At 35.0% G+C, this 20,913-nt stretch overlaps 1 long non-coding RNA gene across 1 annotated transcript in view; it reads left to right on the top strand.

Moving 5' to 3' along the window:
• The window catches only part of LOC132597269 (uncharacterized), a 48,521-nt gene that overhangs the window by 10,229 nt on the left and 17,379 nt on the right, over window positions 1–20,913 (top strand). The window contains exons 2-4 of the long non-coding RNA XR_009563787.1: window positions 1,921–2,034; window positions 5,175–5,686; window positions 10,672–10,702. This is a non-coding gene — a long non-coding RNA (uncharacterized lncRNA). The remainder of the gene's footprint in view (window positions 1–1,920; window positions 2,035–5,174; window positions 5,687–10,671; window positions 10,703–20,913) is intronic.

Genomic DNA, 20,913 nt, shown 5'->3' with positions numbered 1-20,913 from the left:
GACACATAATATTTGCAAAACAATTAGAAGAATATTTGTATAACCATGTTGAGGGGGAGCAGGAGAGAACTTCAGAAGCAATAAAGGAAACATCCCTGGAAAAGATTAAGAGATTTGATTACAAAGAAATTTAAACTCCTTATGTGGAAAAATTTACCATAAACAAAGCCTAAGAACAGATAAGACTGAGAGAAAGTATTTGTAATATATATGGCAACAACAAATAAGTTGATAAGAAAGACATAAAAAAAATTGGCAGTGATATAAACAAGTCACACAGGAGATGCCAGTGAAAAATGGGTATTAATATATGAAAAGGCATTCAACTCCACTAATAATCAGGAAAATGAAAATGGAAATACTAGTAACATATTAGTTTTTCTTAACCCATGAGGTTGGCAAAAATGTGTATATGTGTATGTGTGTTTAATATATAATACCCAGTGCTGATGAGAAGGTGGGGAAATGGGAATTCTTATACATGCTGGCTGAAGTATGAAATACTATGACTCCTTTGGAACAGATTTGGTAGTATCTATTAAAATTGAAAAAAAAAATATATACACACACATATGTCCTTTCACCAAATAATCTCAGTTTGGAGAATCTATCAAACAGAAATAAAACTACAGATACATACAGAAAAATGTTTATTGTAGCATTATATGAGTGGCAAAAATAAATCAGCAAACTATATTGTCAATTAAGAGGAGAAAGATTGAATAAGTTAAGATGCATTCATGCTGTGAAATGCTAGGCAACCATAAAAAAGGAATGAGCTTATTCATTATTCATTCAACAGACATTTAACATATACGTACAGTGTCCATGTCCTGTTTTAAATGTTGGCATTAAAGTAAGTTCTAAACGAAAGTATGTCTTTGGTGACTCATATACTAGTCAGGATGAGAAATAAATAAGTAAAAATAAATAAGATAATTTCAGAGAGCAATTAGATATTAAGAATAAAATAAAACAAGGTGATATGATATAAAATGATAGATAAGGAGGTAAACTGAGAGCTGAAGAAACTGAAAGTCTCATGAAAATAATATTAAAAATTTTTTGATTAAAAATTAAAAAAAAATTTTAAGCCAAATGAACATTTTCCTTATAGCCTTATCAATGGATCCAGAGGGACATTTATATTATACTAAAAAAGAAAAATTACAGAAAAATATGGTATAATGTGATCTTATTTTTGTTTTAAAAAAATTAGGAAAATCACTCTCCTGGCAGGTACGTATATGTTTTTATTTAAGTGAACATAGAGAAAACAGAAGAATATATCATGTTAACACTAATTAGCATAGGTGATAGTATTCAGATGATGAGGTATAAAAATAGTTGATTTTTCTTTGTAGATGTTTGGTTTCGGCTCATAACATCATGCAGATTTTGATATTATAGTTTGGAGTAAAAACTATAATCAAGATTTTCAAATTACTTAAAAAATTTTTTAGGATGTGGATCATTTCAATTTTGAGATTCATTTTTTTGACATTGAAAACTATCCTTATTTCTTTGATTATTTCCTCCCTCCCCACTGTTCTCTCCACCAGTTCTTTATGGAACACATGGCTACTCTGAATTCCAATTAATTCTTTCCAATTAATTATCGGAGACTCCACTAGGGCCGGTTCCTGCTCACTGTTGTGTGGAATACTGGTTGAGTTTTTAAGACCTGAGCCACCTCCACCTCCAAAGCTGTCTTGTGTAGCTATTTTTTGTCTTTTTTTTTTTTTTTTTTTTTTTTTGGCTTTCTATCTTTCAGAATTTTTTCTCAAAGTTTCTTCTAATCACGTTTTTTTCCCTTCAGTATCTTGTATCTAAGAACATTAAAGAATGTCTTGGTCATTTCAGGCTGCTATGACAGGATACCATAGACTGGTATAAACAACAAACATTTATTTCTCACAGTTCTAGAGGCTGGGAAGTCCAAGATCTGGGTGCCAGCAGACTTTGTGTCTGGTGAGAGCCCACTTTCTGGCTCGTAGATGGCTGTCTTCTTGATTCATCCTCACATGACAGAAGGTACAAGGGAGATCTCTGGGGTCTCTTTTATCAGGACATGAATCCCTTCCATGAGGGCTCTACCCCCATGACCTAATGACATCCCAAAAGCCCTATCTCTACTACCAACATATTGGGGATTAGAATTTCAACATATGGATTTGGGGGAGGACAAAAACATTCAGTCCATTACACTAAATAAATTTTGTTCTGAGGAAAGGTATATGTTCAATTTATCATCTTATTCACTCTCCTCTGCTATTCTTTCTGTCACCTTAGAATTTACATTTCAGCTTTGCAGGATAATTTAGGCTAAATGTAAGCACTAGCAAAACTACATGTTTTAGGACACAAATCACTCCTTACATTTCATGAGTTCAGAATATTTATATCAGTTCCCTGAGTTTCGGCCTATTGCAGTCTTTATTTTAGTTTTTATCTTTCTCTGAAAACCATTGGTTTTGAATGTAGGCAGCTATGATTGTTGAGGGCACAGCTCCTACAGCTAGATCGTTGCATCTTTCTTCCCCATTTCAACCAGAGCCACTTAGTTTTTTCCATGTTATATTATATGCATCTGTTTAAGTTCCTGTCAAAAAAGGGGGGATGATTATTTTTAAAAGAGTTGGAACAGCATCTTAAGAAGAAAACCAAAAGCAAACCAAAAGCAGTAGGAATTCATGAGTTTATCTTTGGCTCTCTCCCAATATTTTTCTTGATCTTTTCTCATTTCCAATTCTCCTCATGACCTGCCTTCCAGCTGCCTAAAACCACATGTGATCCTCAGATCCTCAAACCCATTCAGACTCAACCTTCCAATAGTTTTGTCCCTAGCAATTCAAAGTTTCCTTTCCCTGTCCCCCTAATAAAAATGCAAATTCTATTAGTGCACCAGATCTTATCAAGAGGTTATGAAATGATCTGATTAAAAATTCACATGTACATATCAAAAGTGGATAGGAAGCCCTCAAGAAGCATGTTACATTTTAAAATTGGATATTGTCTTAACTTATCTCTTGTTGGTAGATGATATGCAGGCACGTCTGTGACTATGTGATCTGTTCCCCTCTTGCCCCTTGTCTGCCCAGTGCTGTGACATATTCTTCCAGTTGAAAGAATAGGACACGTGACACTGCAAACCCTTTTTATGTGTCAAACTTAGCGATTCTCAAAGTGAAGTTCATGATGAATTTTCCACTGGTCTGTGACAAAATGAGGAAAATAAGGTCACTATAAGAGCATCTTCACAAAGTCAAATTGACTCAGTATGCAGACCAATAATTCATTCTGTGCATCTTGTCCTGTTTTAATGAAATAATTACTGTAGCAAAAAGTAGTCTTATTTCGAATGTCCTGATCTTGACAAAGGAGGACTTCCTCTTGTAAAACTCCCAATTAAAAAAAAAATCCATAAAATGCCAAAGCCTTGCAATACAATATATTCTGAGCTCTTTGGGGGAAAGGACTTTGTCTTATCTGCTCTATATCCCCTGCACAGCAAAGTGTCTATCATATTACAGTGCCCACTGTACGGAAAATTGAATTATGAGATATATAGAGCAAGCCAAGCCTTTTAAAGTTGTCTTTAGAGTTTATGCTGTAATTGATCCGTATTAGCAGAAATCCTATCAAAATTCTACTTTATGTAAATACTACTTCATATAACCCCCGCACTGGGGTATAGGGCTGTCAGTACTCTCTATTTTTTTCCAGTTGGAATTTCAAACGGAGTTTATTCACTCAGTCCCAGAGAATCGGCAAGATAGTCAAAGGTTTCTGTCTTCCCACTTCTCCATATCTTTGTTTCTAGAAAACAATTCCTTAAGACCTGTTGAAAACTTTCTACCATTTTTCTAAAACAGGTTCCCAGCCATCAAAATTGTGTCCTCTTACTCTAGCTGATTAGTGTCTTATCTATCTTTAAGTGTAAATTATGCTAAATGTAACTAAGAAGACAAGGGGGTCTAATTTAACATTCCTATGGCCCATTAGTCACATCCCATAGTGTTAGAAATACTTTTAGGCAATGTTTTCCAGTCCTGGAAAAATTGAAAATGTGCATCGTGTCTTGTTAGCAGTGATTCTTCTCTCCCTGAGAAATGTAGCAAAAGACCTAAAGAAATATCTGTAATACATATCTTACTCTGTACTTTCTCAGACTTTTGTGTTTTCTTAAATTTAATAATTATATAATTTAACTTCTGCCAATTGAGATTTCTTGACTATCCCCTCTAAAAGAAAATTTTATTCCTTCAAAGAGAACCCTGACACCATAACATACACACTTTCCCCCTTTGAGATCATTTAAGTACTTGTCTTTTCTCCATTTCAGCTAGTTTTACCCAGCAACAGTGAAACAAAAAATTCTCAATTATGGATCCCTGTTAATCTTGTTCTCTCTCTTTCACCCTCTGCTCAGTCTGTTTGTAACCTCCTTCTGGTGAAAACAAGACTTTCCTCCTTCCAGGTCCCCGAATTCCACCCCATGGAAGTGTATGGCAGTGATTTTGCTTAATGTACAATCTCATTTTCAAGGAAGTGGACAGAATAAGACTGTGGATATTAAAATAGTGGCACATGTATCTCGTTTCTTTATACTAAGCATTAACAAATGCCAAAGATATTAGCATAGGTCAATATCAGCAAGGAAAATGTTGGAAGTTCAAACATGTCTTTTTTGTCAGTTAAATAAAAATGCATATGTGCAAATTTCTATTAGTATAGTTGGCCTTTGATCATTAATGACAAAAAAGGGCAAGACTGGAGCATGGATAGCTATGGGAAAGCATGGTGCAGTGCCCTTAAAATACAGGTAAAGGACCTTGAGAGTTGAGACCTTGAGTTCATTTGTCCTTCAGTCTAAAAGCACCTTCCACTGTATGGACCCAAGCTTCACATCAGGCTCTTTATTGCTCCCATGCCATTGCACATGTTGGCCTTGAAATTACTGATAAGCTCTAAGATCCTATTATACTTTGTCTTTTGTTGTCCTAGATCAGGAAGATATAGTTCAGATTTATTCCCAAATAGAAATGTCTATGCTATCATAAACATTTGTCGCTGGCAGTGTACCTTCCTGAACTCATTTTAAACATGTGTGCTTCATTCTGTCTAGTATACATTCTCTGTCCATTAAGCATGTTTACCACTATTTTTTTCAGAACCACTTGATAAATATTTTCTATCTTCAACTTCTGAAGTCTTACTGATGGCTTTTTAAGAATACCTGTGCTCATACCATCAAAAAGATTTAAGTGGTGGCGCAGTGGTTAAGAATCCACCTGCCAATTCAGGGACATGGGTTTGATCCCTGGTCTGGGAAGATCCCACATGCTGCGGAGCAACTAAGCCTGTGCGCCACAACTACTGAGCCTGTGCTCTAGAGCCCACGAGCCACAACTACTGAGTCCGCGTGCCATAGCTACTGAATACCGCATGCCTAGAGTCTGTGCTTGGCAACAAGAGAAGCCACCGCAATGAGAAGCCTGCACACCGCAATGAAGAGTAGCCGCCGCTCGCCACAACTAGAGAAAGTCTGCGTGCAGCAACAAAGACCCAACACAGCCACAAATAAAAATAATTACAAAAAAAAGATTTAATAAGGCTCCTCTGTACATATTGTGATGATAACACTGAAAGTTATGAAAACTGGCACATTGATATAGTGAATATAGTAAGTAATTTCACACTCATGAGAATATCATACTTCCAGTTATGTTGATTTAGCGATAGATTGATTGCTGTTTCCAATTTCCAAAACCTGAATTCTTTCTCAAATAAAAAATGTTTTCTTAAATAAAGAATGTTAGAAGATAATTTTCTAACAAAATGTTGAAATCATGATTCTCATATGATATAAAATGAACATGTGTCAAAGATTTTAACTCATTAATTAAAGAGAGAACAAAACTGATTCAAAGAAAAGTCAAAGTGCCACACGTTTATAGTGAGATAAGAAATATTAAAATGAATTTACAAATGAATGTCAAACTGGGAAAATTAATCAATATGTCCAGGTCAGTGTGCATTGATCAAATGTGTTCCATCAGACACAGGTTATATTTTTATAGGAAGAAATTATTTGCAATACTATTTATTAGTTTTTTAGAAGTTAACATCTCTATGGTGCTGTAAAATACCCTAGTCAAAGACAAAATAAGGATCAGTTAATCTCCAGAAGCCATGGTGTTCCACTGAAAAGATATCCAGTGGTCTCTTTTATCCATAATTTTCCCATCTTTTGTGATCTTAATAAACTCAAAGAAAGATTATTTTTGATCACAAAATAAGGATGGTTCATTAGACTTGTACCGATTATTTGCATATAGACAGCAAAGGTCTTAATTTACTACATATTCCTTCTCAAGATCATTTTGAATAATCTAGAGCCATACTAGATTGAACAATCAAAAAATTAACTTCCTTCTGGAAGTTGTCATGAGAAATCTCAGATTGGATTTTAATTTTAAAGCCTTCTATTATTTTTTTATCCTGAGGATAGGAAATCAAGCCCCCCCCCAAAAAAAATCCTTTACACCAGATTTCACCTGCAGTATCTATACATTTGGATGAATTTTCCTTCTCTGTAAGTCCCCCAAATATCCTTAGGTTTCTTGGCATGCCAAGAAGTGAACTTTCTTACCACCTGTAAGGCTGAGACTCTAAAGCCAGGCGCCAGGACAGTTTCCCTGAGAGGATTTTGCAGGCATCCGCTTCATAGGTAAAGTCAATCATAGTTCCTTAAATGTGGCTTGCCATACCTGATTAAATGAGCATTATTCTCTACTATAACACTTTGTGAGGACATGTTTGTATAATCAGTTTTTCTAATTGTATCTTGATAGAAATGAGGACAGATTCTTACTGAGTCTATGTAAATAACCGAATTAACATGAAAAGTTTTCTGGAGGGGTCAATGGAAAGAAGATAGTATTTTTAAGTTTCATTTCAGTGTACAAAAGCAGAGTCTATCAAACTGTCATTTTTCAGTAGATTTGGGGTTAGAAGTCTCATGAAGCTGGTTTTTTCTTGACTCAGCCCAGTCTGAAAGTTGCTGAAGTGATGTCATCAGAAGCCTTTACCCAAAAGTTTCTTCTTTGAAAGGTCAGTAGTGTGAAGTGCCTGGTTTAGTCCTTTTCCATGGTGTTCTGACACACTCTGGTGAAGACAAAACCTCCGGTAGCTTATAGAAGAGTTGTCACACAGCATCAGAGTAAAACAAGGACTGTAGATGACAGAGACTTCATGGCTATTGTTAATTTCTTACTGAATTTTTTTAAGTGTGAAAGGATTAATGAGTGTTCATAATGAGAATCTGTAAGTGACACAAAATGTTAGTTGTTTCTGTGACATGTGAAACATGATAATAACATCATTCCACATATCAGTATAATTTTAGCCAAATTATCTCTAGGGGTAACTGATTAAGCCCATTTTCAAAAAGTCAGTAAATCTTATACCTGATTTATAAAAAAAAGATAAGTAAAATTTTAACAGAGAATAACCCTGAGACATTATATATATGTATAATATATAAATAATATACCAAGAATATGACATAGATTCAGTAAGTAAAGAATAAGGCCTAGACATCTGTATTTTTATAAAACTCTATGAGTAAGTCTGACATACATATGTTCTCAGTTGACAACTGTTGGCCTTGAAGATACCAGTTTCAAATTAAAGAGGTAAGATTACAGTCAAGCAAACAATTTAAATGATTATAAAATTATGACCCATAACATTATACAGTTGTCTAATATCTTCAGGCAACTCACCAGGACTATGACAAATAAAGGAAAAGTTAACTAAAATATTTCCTAAGACCTTTGATTAATGTTTCTCTGAACATAAACATTTATCAGGGACAATGAATATTCTGGCACAGTTGATCCTCATTATTCACGGATTCTGTATTTGCAAATTTGTCTACTTGCTAAAATTTATTTGTAACCCTAACATTCACCCACGGGGATGCATGAGTCCCAACACAGGAATCCTCCAGAGAACAGTTTTCCTGGAAGTTTTCTTTAACATACAATGACAGACAATTCTGTAAAGCTCAGGCAGAGCACTGAAAGTTAAAGAGCTAGGGTGCCAGTTCAGTAGTTTTGGAAGCAAGGCATCCATATACTGTCATGATTTTCTGGTACCTAAGCAGCAGGAGGGATGGAAAGAGAGAGAAGACTGGATGTGTTCATCGAGCAGGGAGGAGGGACCTGTAAGCCTCATCCAAAATGTTGACTGATGTTTTCAAAGTGAAAATGGCAGCAGAGAGATCTGCTGTATCATGGAGGCTTACTATTTTTTCTTTTTTTTGTAAATTCAGATAGTCTTATATTGAGGAATAAGGAATGAGTTCAACGCTCTGGGGAGTGATGTTCTTTAGTCCTTCACCCTGGAGACAACACGTTTCCAGACACATCAGACACAGTAGAGGAATACTTCTTCCATGCGATGCAGAAGCCAGGAATGGCCCAGGAAAACGTCCACATTTACATACCTCTCTGAAATTTCTCTTTCTCTATGATTTATCCATCTGGGGTCTTTCCTGCTCTTTACCCTAGCCAGCCAAGGAGAAGGAGGAAATGACAGGAGTGTTTTCAAGGAAATTTCACTTTGGAATGTTGCAGTATTTAAAAACATTTTAAGGCTCCACATACAGTATATTTGGATTTTAAATTACTTCTGAAGTGGGAGGAAAGGGCCATTTACAGGAATATCTATCTGGAAAGGCGAACAACAACGTATTTTTAAAATATATGTTTCAAATGGACATGGCTATATCTATCTATCTATCTATCTATCATCTATCATTTTATCTGTTTCTTCATCCATCTATCTGTCTCCATCATAATCCAAGATGCCTGTCAGCGTCAGCTCTTGGGTGCAACTTCCTTGTTCCTTGACCTTCCTTTTTCTGTCTCTACCACTTTAGAGACAGGAAGACTATGCTTTCTTCCTGTGCTATCAAAGGTCTCTAACTTATCTTAATATATAAAATGCTTCTTGTTATATTTACTGCAGCTTTACTGGGAGCAATTGACAAAGAAAGTTGAATATACTTAAAGTACACAGCATGATGATTTGATATATGTATACATTGTGAAATGATTACCAAAATCAGGTTAACTAACACATCTATCATCTCATGCAATTACTTTTGTGTGTGTGTAGTGAGAATACTCTCTAAGTAAATTTCAAGTATACAATACATATTATTAACTACCATTACCATGGTGTACATTAGATCTCCAGAACTTATTCATATTATCACTAAAATATTATACTCTTTGACTAGCATCTCCTCATTCCCCCCACCTCTAGCACTTGCTAACCATCATTTTACTCTCTATTTCTGAGTTCATTCAACTTTTTTTTTTAATTCCACATATAAGTGAGATAATACAGTATTTTATTTTTGGTCTGGCACATTTTATTTAACAAAATGTTCTCCAGGTTCACCTATGTTGTCACAAATGGCAGAATTTCCTTATTTCTCATAGCTGAATAATATTACTCTATATAGTATATGAATACAAAATATATAATATATATATATATATCTCACATCTTTTCTATCCTTTCATCTGTCAATGGACACTCAGGTTGTTTCCATGTCTTAGCTATTGTGAATAATGCTTTAAAGGCCACAGGAGTGCAGATTATCTCTTTGAGATAGTGAATTCATTTCCTGGGGATATACACTCAGAAGTGGGTTTGCTGGATCACATGCCCATTTTTAATTTTTTGATGAATCTCCATACTGTTTTCCATAGTGGCTGCACCAATTTACATCCCCACAGATAGTGTATGAGGGTTCCTTTTCTCTACATCCTCTCCAGCACTTGCTATCTCTTGGCTTTTTGATTAAAAAAAAAAACAAAAACATTTTAACAGGTGTGTTATATTATTGTGGTTTTGATTTGCATTTCCCTGATGACTAGTGAGATTGAGCACTTTTCATGTACTTATTGGCCATTTGTATATCTTTAGAAAAATGTCTAATTAAGTCCTTTGCCCATTTTTTAATGATTATCCTTTTTTTTTCTGCTATTGATTTGTCTGCATTCCTTATATATTTTGGATATCAACCCTTTATCAAATATATGGTTTGTAAATATTTTCTCCTATTCTGTTGGTTGTAAATATTTTCTCCTATTCTGTAGGTTGCCTTTTTATTATATTTTATAATAATTATTAAACATGTTTTAAAATATTCTAATTCTTAAAATTTTTGACTATATCTCTTTTACTCGTTGTTAAATGAAATAAGCTCCTTTTTTCCCCCATAAGATGTAGATACACACTGGAATCTCAAAACATTGTGCAAGCATGAACACACATGTTTTCAATTTTGAAGTATCATACAGTTTATTTCTTTGGTTAGTTAACTACCTTTTAATTGAGCTAATAGCAGATGTATTAGTAAGAATCTTTAACTCAAATCAATGTAAGAAAAACAAAGGGAGAGTTATAACTTCATGTAATTAAGATACTAGGGGTAAATAAGTCCTACTTCAGACACATCCTTGAATCCAGGGTGTCAAATTATGTCATTTACAGTCACTCCTGACCGCCCCTATCTTCTCTTTTTCTCCTCTCATCCTTTCCCTTGGTTCCACTGCCTTTTGTACATTGGTCTTGCTCTTCATGAAGATTGTTTCCTTCGGGGATATAATAATATGAGGTATGATTTTGGAATTATACTATTACAATCATGAATTGTAATATACTTAATATAATTATAATCAATATGTAATATAATATACATTATCATATTAAGTAGCATTATATATTAATATTATAATATAACTATATACTAATAAATAATATAGTATTATATAAAATATATGCTATATACTAATATAATATATACTTATTATATAAAATTTTCTACATGATTTAACATTGAATTATAAGCTTAATTTAATTAAATTATATTTTGAGAATTTCTTCATGCAACTAAGTTTTCTGTGGAAAATTTTAAATTAGGAATTAAAATTTTTTAAATTAAGTTTTAAAATTAAATTAAAAATTTTTAATTTAATTAAAAAAATTTTAATTTAAAAATTAAATTTTTTTTAAATGCTTAAGAAAAACTCTATTATTAGAGGAACACTGCTTTTTAAATTGAAATATGTTAACTTCTTTTTGGCTTATCCTTGACAGAGGCATCTTTTTTCTAATGAGTAGATTTCAGATGAATGTAGAGGATGAAGAGTAATAATATGCCATTCTTTGTGTATGAAAATGGCAGTCCTGACCTGCCATTAATCGGGGTACTTATGGCTATGATAGATTTTTCTGGATCCACCTGCTTTCCCTTCCAGGCACCCCAGGCTTCTCAGGATGAAAGACGTAATCGGTGGCCTCAGAACAGAGCAACGCTAATGAGGATGACCCTGACCTCATGAGAATAGTGTTCTGACCCCGTGACCCAAACGGAAATAGAAAAGCTTGTGCAGTACATTTAAGAGTAACTTTGGGATTAGTTCTATAAGTATAAAGATAAATGTGAAAATAAAGTCCACTCACAAGCAGAGAGACTTGGATAATTGTGTGATATTTGAAACAAATCTTAAACTGAAAACTATTACACTCGTAAGTTGAATTACATTATCATTCCTTTTAACTAACATCACAATTACCTTTCCTTTAGTATTTCCTTAGTTAATAAGAACCCAATCTTATTATAATAATTAAGGCTACTAAAAATGCTTTAAGCCTTTTTCTTTTTAAAGATGCATTTATTATCTTTTTATTAAGTCTATTTGAAACATATACAGAAATTGTCCTATTTTTAGAAATTTTGAAATATTATTTCCATCAATTGAAATATATTTAGATTATAAATGAATATTGTCAAATAATTCTTTTGCACTAGATATCATGAAAACCCTTTTCAACCTATAATTAGACACTTACCATGCAGCTTGTCTCTATTAAAACTGATCGTTCTGAATTATTATCTTGAATCTGTTTTACTACAATCCTTGCATATAAATTCATTAATAATATAATTATCTGATGGTGTATGGAAGCTCTACTAATAATATTAGAAATTTAAAATGTACTAACTCTAGAAACAAATTATGTAAAAAGATAGAGTGAAATTATTGTTTATCTTTTTTTACTTTGGTAAGAGACAGGGTTAATTTTTGTAATAAATCGTAGGGATTTAGATGCCGTATGTTTGTTGGTCATTGAAATAGCAAAGGGAACTCTGAGCTAGTCTGAGGAAAAAAACAGAATCCTTATTTTTCTCTTTAAAAAAGTAAAACAACAACTGCCCCAATGAGAACTGGTTGCACCAATCCACTATTTGTCTGATTCTTTTTTTTTTTTTCCCACAAAAGGCAGCTTCAGCTCTGGATTGCCAAACAGTCTGAAAGAAACACACTTTTTGACTGTTGGCATCAACTTTCGGATAAGACATAAAACCAGAGTCTTGGTACTTTCTGGAAGAGTTGAGGCACTAGCTCCATTGTCCTGGCCAAATTCCAATTTGGGTAATTGCATTCTGCTTCTTTAAAGGCCCCTGGTTGGTTCAGTTCGATAAGAAACTCTTCACTTCCTGCTTGAACAGTTACAGAATGTGGCAGCGCTCTGGGAAATGGTTGTGGGGTTTACTCTTAAGATAGGTGAATGTCAACACTGCAACACATGCACACACACTCACTCACACACACAAATATGTGAATGGTGAATAGAAATCCCCATGTGAAAGGTGTGCTTCTGCACACATCTACATTTTCATAAAGCCAGATCCCATTGTAAGACCAATACCATGGAAAGAGGGTCTCTGTCAGTACACAAAAATGATTCTAGTCATTGAAGAAGACACTGATTATTTAATTTTTAATATCCAATTATATTATAACTAAAGCCATAATATACAAAATAAAAGAATAACTTATTAGAAGAGAATATGCTGCCTTCTCCATCTTGTGGCTCTAGGGAGAGCCCAACTGATAAACACATTATTGAGACTTACATTAAGAAAGCTTCGACACATGTGCAGCAATTTTTTAAGAAGATTTCCAGTAACCTCTAACTACTTCAGGTTGCTATTCACAATAAGAAGAGCAGAATTTTAGAAGTCTCCCTAAAGAGAGTAATAGCAGGATTTAGTTCCTAGTGGATTACAGCCCACATTATGAAACTACTGCACATTTGGCACAATTATGCACCACTGGCAGCCTTTTCTCAAAGGAAGCCTCATGTTAAATGAACACTTAGAATCATTTTGGAACTCATGCATCTTGCAGCTAACACTGTGCTAAGTTAAACATCTACCACTCTGCCCATCTGGTAGTGAGAGAATATCAGGGCTGCAATATCATCAGTCCGTTCCCCTTAAAAGCTTTGATTTCGTTAAAGGTGAACTATCAAAGTGCTTTAGAAAATGGGATACTCTACAAAATGTGCTGAATAGGACAGAGGGCCATTCAGTACATAGAGTCCTGTCTTACCCATTGTTGTTTTTAAGGTTTCCCAGCATCATGCAGGTTGGCTGTTTTTCTGCTTTGGTGTCGGTCTTGTGAAGTCAGTATAGAAGTTATTCAGTGGGCCCTGCAGGGTTGAGTAAAGTACATTTGCAATAAAATGTACTGGCCATTACTCTCCAGAGTGTCATTGGGATGGAAGATTTTCAGAAGAGAATTTGGAAACCTCAGAAACAAAATGTGGGCTTCAGTTCCCTTCCAGAACTAAACATTCAAGGAACTGAATTTCAAAAGATGAATATGAGATTATTTCATACTGTCATGACTCTCACCACAAAAGTGTGCTTTACAAACTCTGCCACAAATATTTTACAGAAATATGTAACCACACGACTGCATACCATGAATTCTGGTCCCAGCCATCTTGTAATAATATCTATTTGAAACATGGTTACAAAATGTGAATCAAACCAGTAAGACTGCTGAAAAGAAAACCAATTAAGCAAAGTTCAAATTGACTTTTACTTATCAAAAAGCCTCTGGAGCTACTGCTCAAAGTTGATTTATTTCATGTATTTTATTGAAATAATTTATTTGTGTTTAATTCACAATGCCCTGGACTTAGTTATCCAGCTTCAAAGTCAAAATTAGAAACAGGAAATTACAACAGGTGCTGCCAGTGCACAGTCTATGAATATGAGTGGAAAGTGATATTGTACAAAATTTCAAAAACTCTAGCAGCCTGTCATTTTCATGATTTCTTTTGCCTACAGTAGATTCCAGGAAGGGATAATGTAAAATAATCTTGGCCACCATACTTTGTTTTTTTCTTATGTTAGTGTGTTAATTTTCAAAATACAGAGTTGGAATTGTCATACTGGTTTACATATGTTGTACTCATAACTTTTACTTTCAAATTTCTATTTGGATTGTTAGTCTGTTTCTCAGTTTACCCAACCATTCAATAAAGCTAGTAATCATTGTTTCATAGAAATAGATAAAGGGAAAGTTGAACTTTATATTTCAACATATCCTGAGCTTATCACTATCTTATATAACAATATCTTCATTTAGGTTGAGTGAAATAAAACTAATGATCCTAACTGAGCAAACTACATTTAAAAATTCAGGATACTGTTTATATTTTAGACATATTTTCATTTGAATTAAAGTAAATTTTTAAATGTTGATAATTTCATGGTGAATTTTCCATTGTTCTGAGAGTGAGTTTACCCAGAACTTCAAAATCCTCAGGGGCTCTAAATAGCTTATATTATACTCAACAAAATATTTTGGTTCCATTTGCTTCTTATTCCTTTAGTAGATCCCAGGAGAGTATAAAGTAAAACAAAACAAAACATGGTCACCACAGTTGTTTGCTTTTCCCTTATATTCATGTATTAATTTTCAAACTACAGACAAAATTACAAGCAGGTTTTAATTTATATTGTATCCATAATTTATTTATGTTGTAATATATTTGTCTCATTCAACATTTTGATTTCAAATGTTTTATTTGTGTTTGGATTATTAATTCTATTTTTTTGCCTTATGAATTCCTCATTTAATCTCTTTTTCCAAATTAAAACACATATTTATATTACCATAATTATAAAAGTAATCCATAAATGCATGCTCACTGTATATATTTTAACAATTAGGAATTTAATAAAAGAATAAATAGGGCTTCCCTGGTGGCGCAGTGGTTGAGAGTCCGCCTGCTGATGCAGGGGACCTGGGTTCGCGCCCCGGTCTGGGATGATCCCACGTGTCGCGGAGCGGCTGGGCCCGTGAGCCATGGCCGCTGAGCCTGCGCGTCCGTGAGCCTGTGCTCCGTAACGGGAGAGGCCACAGCAGTGAGAGGCCCGCGTACCGCAAAAAAAAAAAAAAAAAAAAGAATAAATAAAAGTCCCTTTTAACCCTCTTTATCCTCATTAAGTAGTCACCAGTCAAGGGACTGCCAACATGTACCTTCCAGGATTTCAGAGTTCTGTGACCCACTGATTAATCTGGGCCTCTCTTTTCAGTCCATTTTGAATGAGTGTTTATAGTGGTTATCTATCTGACGCATGTCCTGCCATTGTATATTGGTAGTCTTGGGAGCTGATAACTTGTCTATTTAGTTTAATGTTTGTTTAATCTATAAAAACTATTCTCAAGGAGCTGATACTTGCAAATCACACACTGAGAAGCCTGATATGCAACTGAACATAATTTAGAATTTGAACCTGAACCTGAAACCATAATAGGATAAGATTTTGGGGGCCTTGTAGATTTTTTTACATGTGGGTTGAATGTGGATTTTATCACCAGAAGGGAGACTGTGGCAGATTGTACTTTATAAAATCAGCCACAGTAATACTTCTGTCCCCACAGAATTTTCCAGAACCTTGTCAATCCTCCTTCAAGAAGTACAGTCTATTTCCCATCTCTTTGAAATTGGGTGGAACTTTGTGATTGCTTTAATTTAATAGAATGTGGTGGAAATGATGCTTCTTGACTTTCACTGGTACATCATAAAGTAATATAACTTCCACCTGGCTCTCTGTTTCTTGGGATGCTCACCCTTTGAATCCAAACACAATGTTGTGAGGAACCTCGGGCCACATCAAAACATCCTGTATAGGTGTTTTGCTTGGTAGCCTTAGCTAAGATACCAACTGACAGACAGTTACAGTTGCCAGACATGTAAGTGAACAAGTCTTCAGATGACACTAGTTTCCAGCAATTAAGCCATCTTTGCTGATGCCAAGTAGAAGAGAGACAAGTTGGCTCTGCCAAGTCCTGCATAAATTAGAGACAAACATGTAAAGCAAAATAAAGTTTTTTAAGTCATTGAGTTTTGGATTTTTTTTCCCACACAGATAAAGATAGCCAGAATAGATCACAAGCTATTTTAGATAGCTGATTAGAGAAGAAAGAAAATAAATCTGAGCAAACTTGACATGGCTTCATTTAGATGATTGATTTTGTTCATATATTACCTAAGTCTTAATAAACTGGCTTTGGGGATATTGGACTAATATAGTTGGTCCTTTTATTGATGCCACAGGACCAGAATAGACCAGACCCTTGTGTGTGTGTGTGCGCCCGCGTGTGTGTGTGTGTTTAGGGAGGGAGTTTCACCAAAAAGAAATGTATATTCACACTTTAAATTATACTATGAAGAGACTGATGCTGGGGCAGAAAATCAAGACTCAAGATGTGAATGAGTAAGAGAGTGAATGAGTGAGCAAGCAATTGAGTGAGTGAGTAAAAGGGAAGATCTTTCTCCTCCCTTTATGGTCAGGAGTCACTTTGGCTCTGACTGACACACAAAGATGCCTGGAGCCCTACTGGTGGTAGTCTTGGGGTGAGCTGCCCCTTCCAGTGGTAAAGTTGAGCTTCCTCTTCAAGTAGTAGAGGTGAGATGCCTCTGGCTTCTTGAAGTCAGGGGCCATTCCAGTGAGAGCACCTGAACTCGTGCACTAGTCTCCATTTTGAGCTTCCCTTTCATTATTTCTAAACCACTAGCAAAGTTTCCTGAAAAGTTACTCCTGTTCTTTGCACAATTAAGCCTATATAAAATCAAGGGAAAAGACCTATTCTATGCTTGAAAGAAGTAGATAAGAAGATGTCAGTGTTTGACACCAGAAGAGAGATGGTAATACTAGCTTCTTGTGAAAAGCGGTACATGGTAGACCAACCATCTCATAACGTTGATTAGAGGCAAAGGAAGCGTCTTGGTGGCATGAGGCAAAGGTTGGGACTAACTAATCGGGAAGGCAGCACTCTAGGGAATGCTTGTGGAAAGCTAACTCACATCTGTTAATTCTCAGAGGAAACTTCCCATGCTATAACATGGAAACAGTATAAACACACCACTTGTTAGATATTTGACCTTTGGTAATAACATCTCTATGTCTCTCAATTTTCTATTAAGATTAGTGATATCTATCTCATGGAATTTGTATGGTAGGTAAATGAGGTACTATAAATGCATTGGCTCAGTTGAGAATTTCTTGTCTAACAAGGCATTAAATTCCTTAAATAAGTTAAGTGTAACAAAATCATGAAGCACTCAGAAGAATATAGAAAGTAATTTTTTCTAATCTTGGATTTGGAAAGGATTGTCTAAACACAAAAAAAGAAGAAAAACACTAGCAAGAGGGAAAATTAATCTGACTTCCACCAAATTAAAAAAATATTTTTGATATTAAAAATTTAAAAGGAAAGTGAAAATAGAAGACACACCATCAAATTTGATAAGAGCTGAGTATATATAACTCACTTAAGATAAATATAAATATTTAATAAAGTACAAAAGTATGTTCAACCTCACTAATAAAGAAGTGAATTGCAAAATATTCCTATTAAGACTATTCCATTGGCAAATCCCAAATTTGGACAGAGTATGATGATACTGGAGCTTTCTTACTTTGATGGAAGGACCATAAATTGATGACAACATTCCAAACTCTAGAACTGTTCTAGAATCTAGAGAATAATTTGACAATAAATAAAGAAAACTGAAAAATGGTACATAGGTCGAGCCAACATTTCACTTATAAGAAAGTATTTTAAGGAAATAAGCAGAGACACAGAAAAGATTTATATGCAGTGATTTTACAATATTTTAAATAAAAAATAGTACAAATTAGCCACAGTACAATATTTCAAATACATTATCAGTTCAATGGCAATATTACCAATGTGGTATTACACTGCCATTGCAAGCTATTTTAGTAATAGGATAAATTGTTAAGCAACAGATTTTTGAAAGAGAGCAAGTGACAAATAGAAGAAAAATATGGCACCATTCCAAGATATGCATGATAAAAAGACTGGAATAAAACATAAGATAAGAGTGATGGATTTGTAGGTAATTTTTGTTTTCTTCTTTAATTTTTCTATATTTTACAATTTTTTACAAAAATATATTATTTCTTCAAACTGGGAAAAAGATTTAAATATTAGAATTAATAAGCATTTTGGAATAAAACACACAAAAATAAAAATTTTAAATTTTCTCCTGTAAATACTTTGATTTATAGGTTAAATTGCTATTTTAGTTGTTCTCGCTGAAACTTGTTCAGCTGGAACAACTGAAGGTCTTGTTGCAAGGTCCAACTGCCCCAAGTAAAATTACAATTCAAGGAACACAACTCATGAATAAGAAAAAAAAAAGGTGTTCAGCTGATAAATTTCTACTGTAATAAGAGATCTGCCTTTTAGTATCAAAGTATATCTGAAAACCACCAAACTAAAAGTTTATCTGAGTAGAAGAGTCAGGGTTTGAAAGCATTAATTTTGATCCAGTTGCCAAGACAACCATTTCCTTTCACTATATGCTTAGGTGGTGGCTCATTTGTAACCTGTCTTTTAGGATATCTGGACTCCCCAACCTCCACCCTCCATGGCAGAAGAGTGGACAAAGTAAAAGCAACAAAAATGCTGAATACTAATATGCATGTTTAACTGTAACCTTAACAAATTATAACTTGGCAGAATATCAATTCAATATTAAATGCAGTATATTGGGGGGTGATGTCAGCAAGGTGGAAGACTAGGAGGCCCCAGTGCTTGTCACCCCTCCAAAACAAACAAGAACAATGAATAAACAACTACATGCCAGTGGAAATATCTCTAGGAGAACTCTGGAATACAATGGGAGAGTTGCAGAAACACTGTGGAGCACAGAAACCCAGGATACTCTCATACACAAGCATAGGAAGTATTTTGCTTGTGTCATCCCATCCCTCAGCCTGGCATAGCTCAGCACCAAGAGGGGTTCCCTCTGTGCAACCTTCTCCCATGGTGGAAATGGAGAGTAGGAGGATCCAGTAGCCCTCACCACCATGACAGAAACCTGCAGCATTCACTACTGAGGACCCCTACAGTCTTCACTGACACTGAACCCAGTTGAAGGAGCTTTCCGGAGGGCATGCCACTTTGCCACCCACCTTGGAGAGGCAGCAAGCACTGCTCTTCCCTCAAAGGAGCTGCTCCTGTGCCTCATTCTCACATCCTGGGGCTAGAACCAACCCTCCCCTCTCCTGCACCCCAGATACCAATGTCACTGCTGCTGCAAGCTCACATGGACCTCAGATCCTGGTGCTACTGCCACTGCATGTACACCTGCAGGCCAGACCCAATGCCAAGCAAGATTCCCTTAGCCAGGACTTCCTCCTGCAAGGATAAAGGAAAACAGCAGGACCACAGAAACCTTCAATGCCACAAATATCCACAGCCTAGGCCACTAAAGACCTCCTCAGTCTTCACCGATGCTGGCTTCAGCTGACAGAGCTCCACAGAGGCTATGCCACTGCTGAGGCCCCACAGAGCCACCACACCTCTCCCAGCTAGTGCCCTCACATACACCCATAAATAAGGTCTTTCCCACCAAATCCAGTCCATAAAGTCTGCAAGAGGTGACTGTTCCCTCCAACTTGCAGACATCCATGCAAGGCTTCAAGAAACATAAAAAATTAAGGAAATATGATGCTACCAAAAGAACGCAATAAGTTTTCAGTTACTAAAACTAAAGAAATAAAGATCTACAAAAATTCCTGTCAAAGAATTCAAAATTCTCTTTTAGCTTGGTGAGCTAAAAGAGAACACAGTCAACTCAATGAAATCAGAAAAGCAATACATGAACAAAACTAGAAGTTCAACAAAGAGACATCATAAAAAGGAACCAAACAGAAATGCTGGAGCTGAAAAATACAATGAGTAAAATGAAAAATACAATAGAAAATTTTAACAACAAATTCAAGCAAAAAAAAAAAAAATTGTTAACCCAAAAACAAGTCATTTAAAATTATTCACTCAGAGGAGAAAAAAGAAAGAAAAAGAGTGAAGAAAGCCTAAGAGATTTGTGAGAAACAACCAAGTGAACCAATATAAACATTATGGAATTACCAGAAAAAGCAGAGAAAAAGAAAGGGGCAGAAAATATATTTGAAGAAATAATGGCTTTAAATTTCCCAAATCAGAGGAGGAAAATGGACATCCAGATTCATAAAGCCCAAAGGTTCCCAAGTTAAGTTGAAACTAAAGAGGTCTACACTGAGAAACATTATAATTAAATTGTTAAAAGTCAAAGACAAAGAGAATTTTGAAAGCAGCAATAGAAAAGCAATGCATCACATAAAGAGAAATGCCATAAGGCTATCCGTGGATTTCTCAGTAGAAAGCTTGCAGGTGAGGAGACTGAGATAATATTTTCAAAGTACTGAAAGAAAATACTACCAATCAAGATTACTATACCTGGCAAAATTATCCTTTAAAAATGGAGGAGAGATAAAGACATAACCAGACAAACAAAACCTGATGGAGTTTGCCACCACTAGAAGTGCCTTGTAAGAACTGAATGTGGAGGACACTATGCTAAGGAAAATAAGTCAGTTACATGTAGAATCTAAAATAAGAGAACTCACATAAGAGAGAAGAATGATGGTTGCCAGGGGCTGGG

The sequence above is a fragment of the Globicephala melas genome, chromosome 4 (genome assembly GCF_963455315.2).
Source record: "Globicephala melas chromosome 4, mGloMel1.2, whole genome shotgun sequence".
Classification (NCBI taxonomy): domain Eukaryota; kingdom Metazoa; phylum Chordata; class Mammalia; order Artiodactyla; family Delphinidae; genus Globicephala; species Globicephala melas.
Note: the sequence above shows the minus strand (reverse complement) of the source record. Positions and strands in the feature narration are given on the sequence as shown.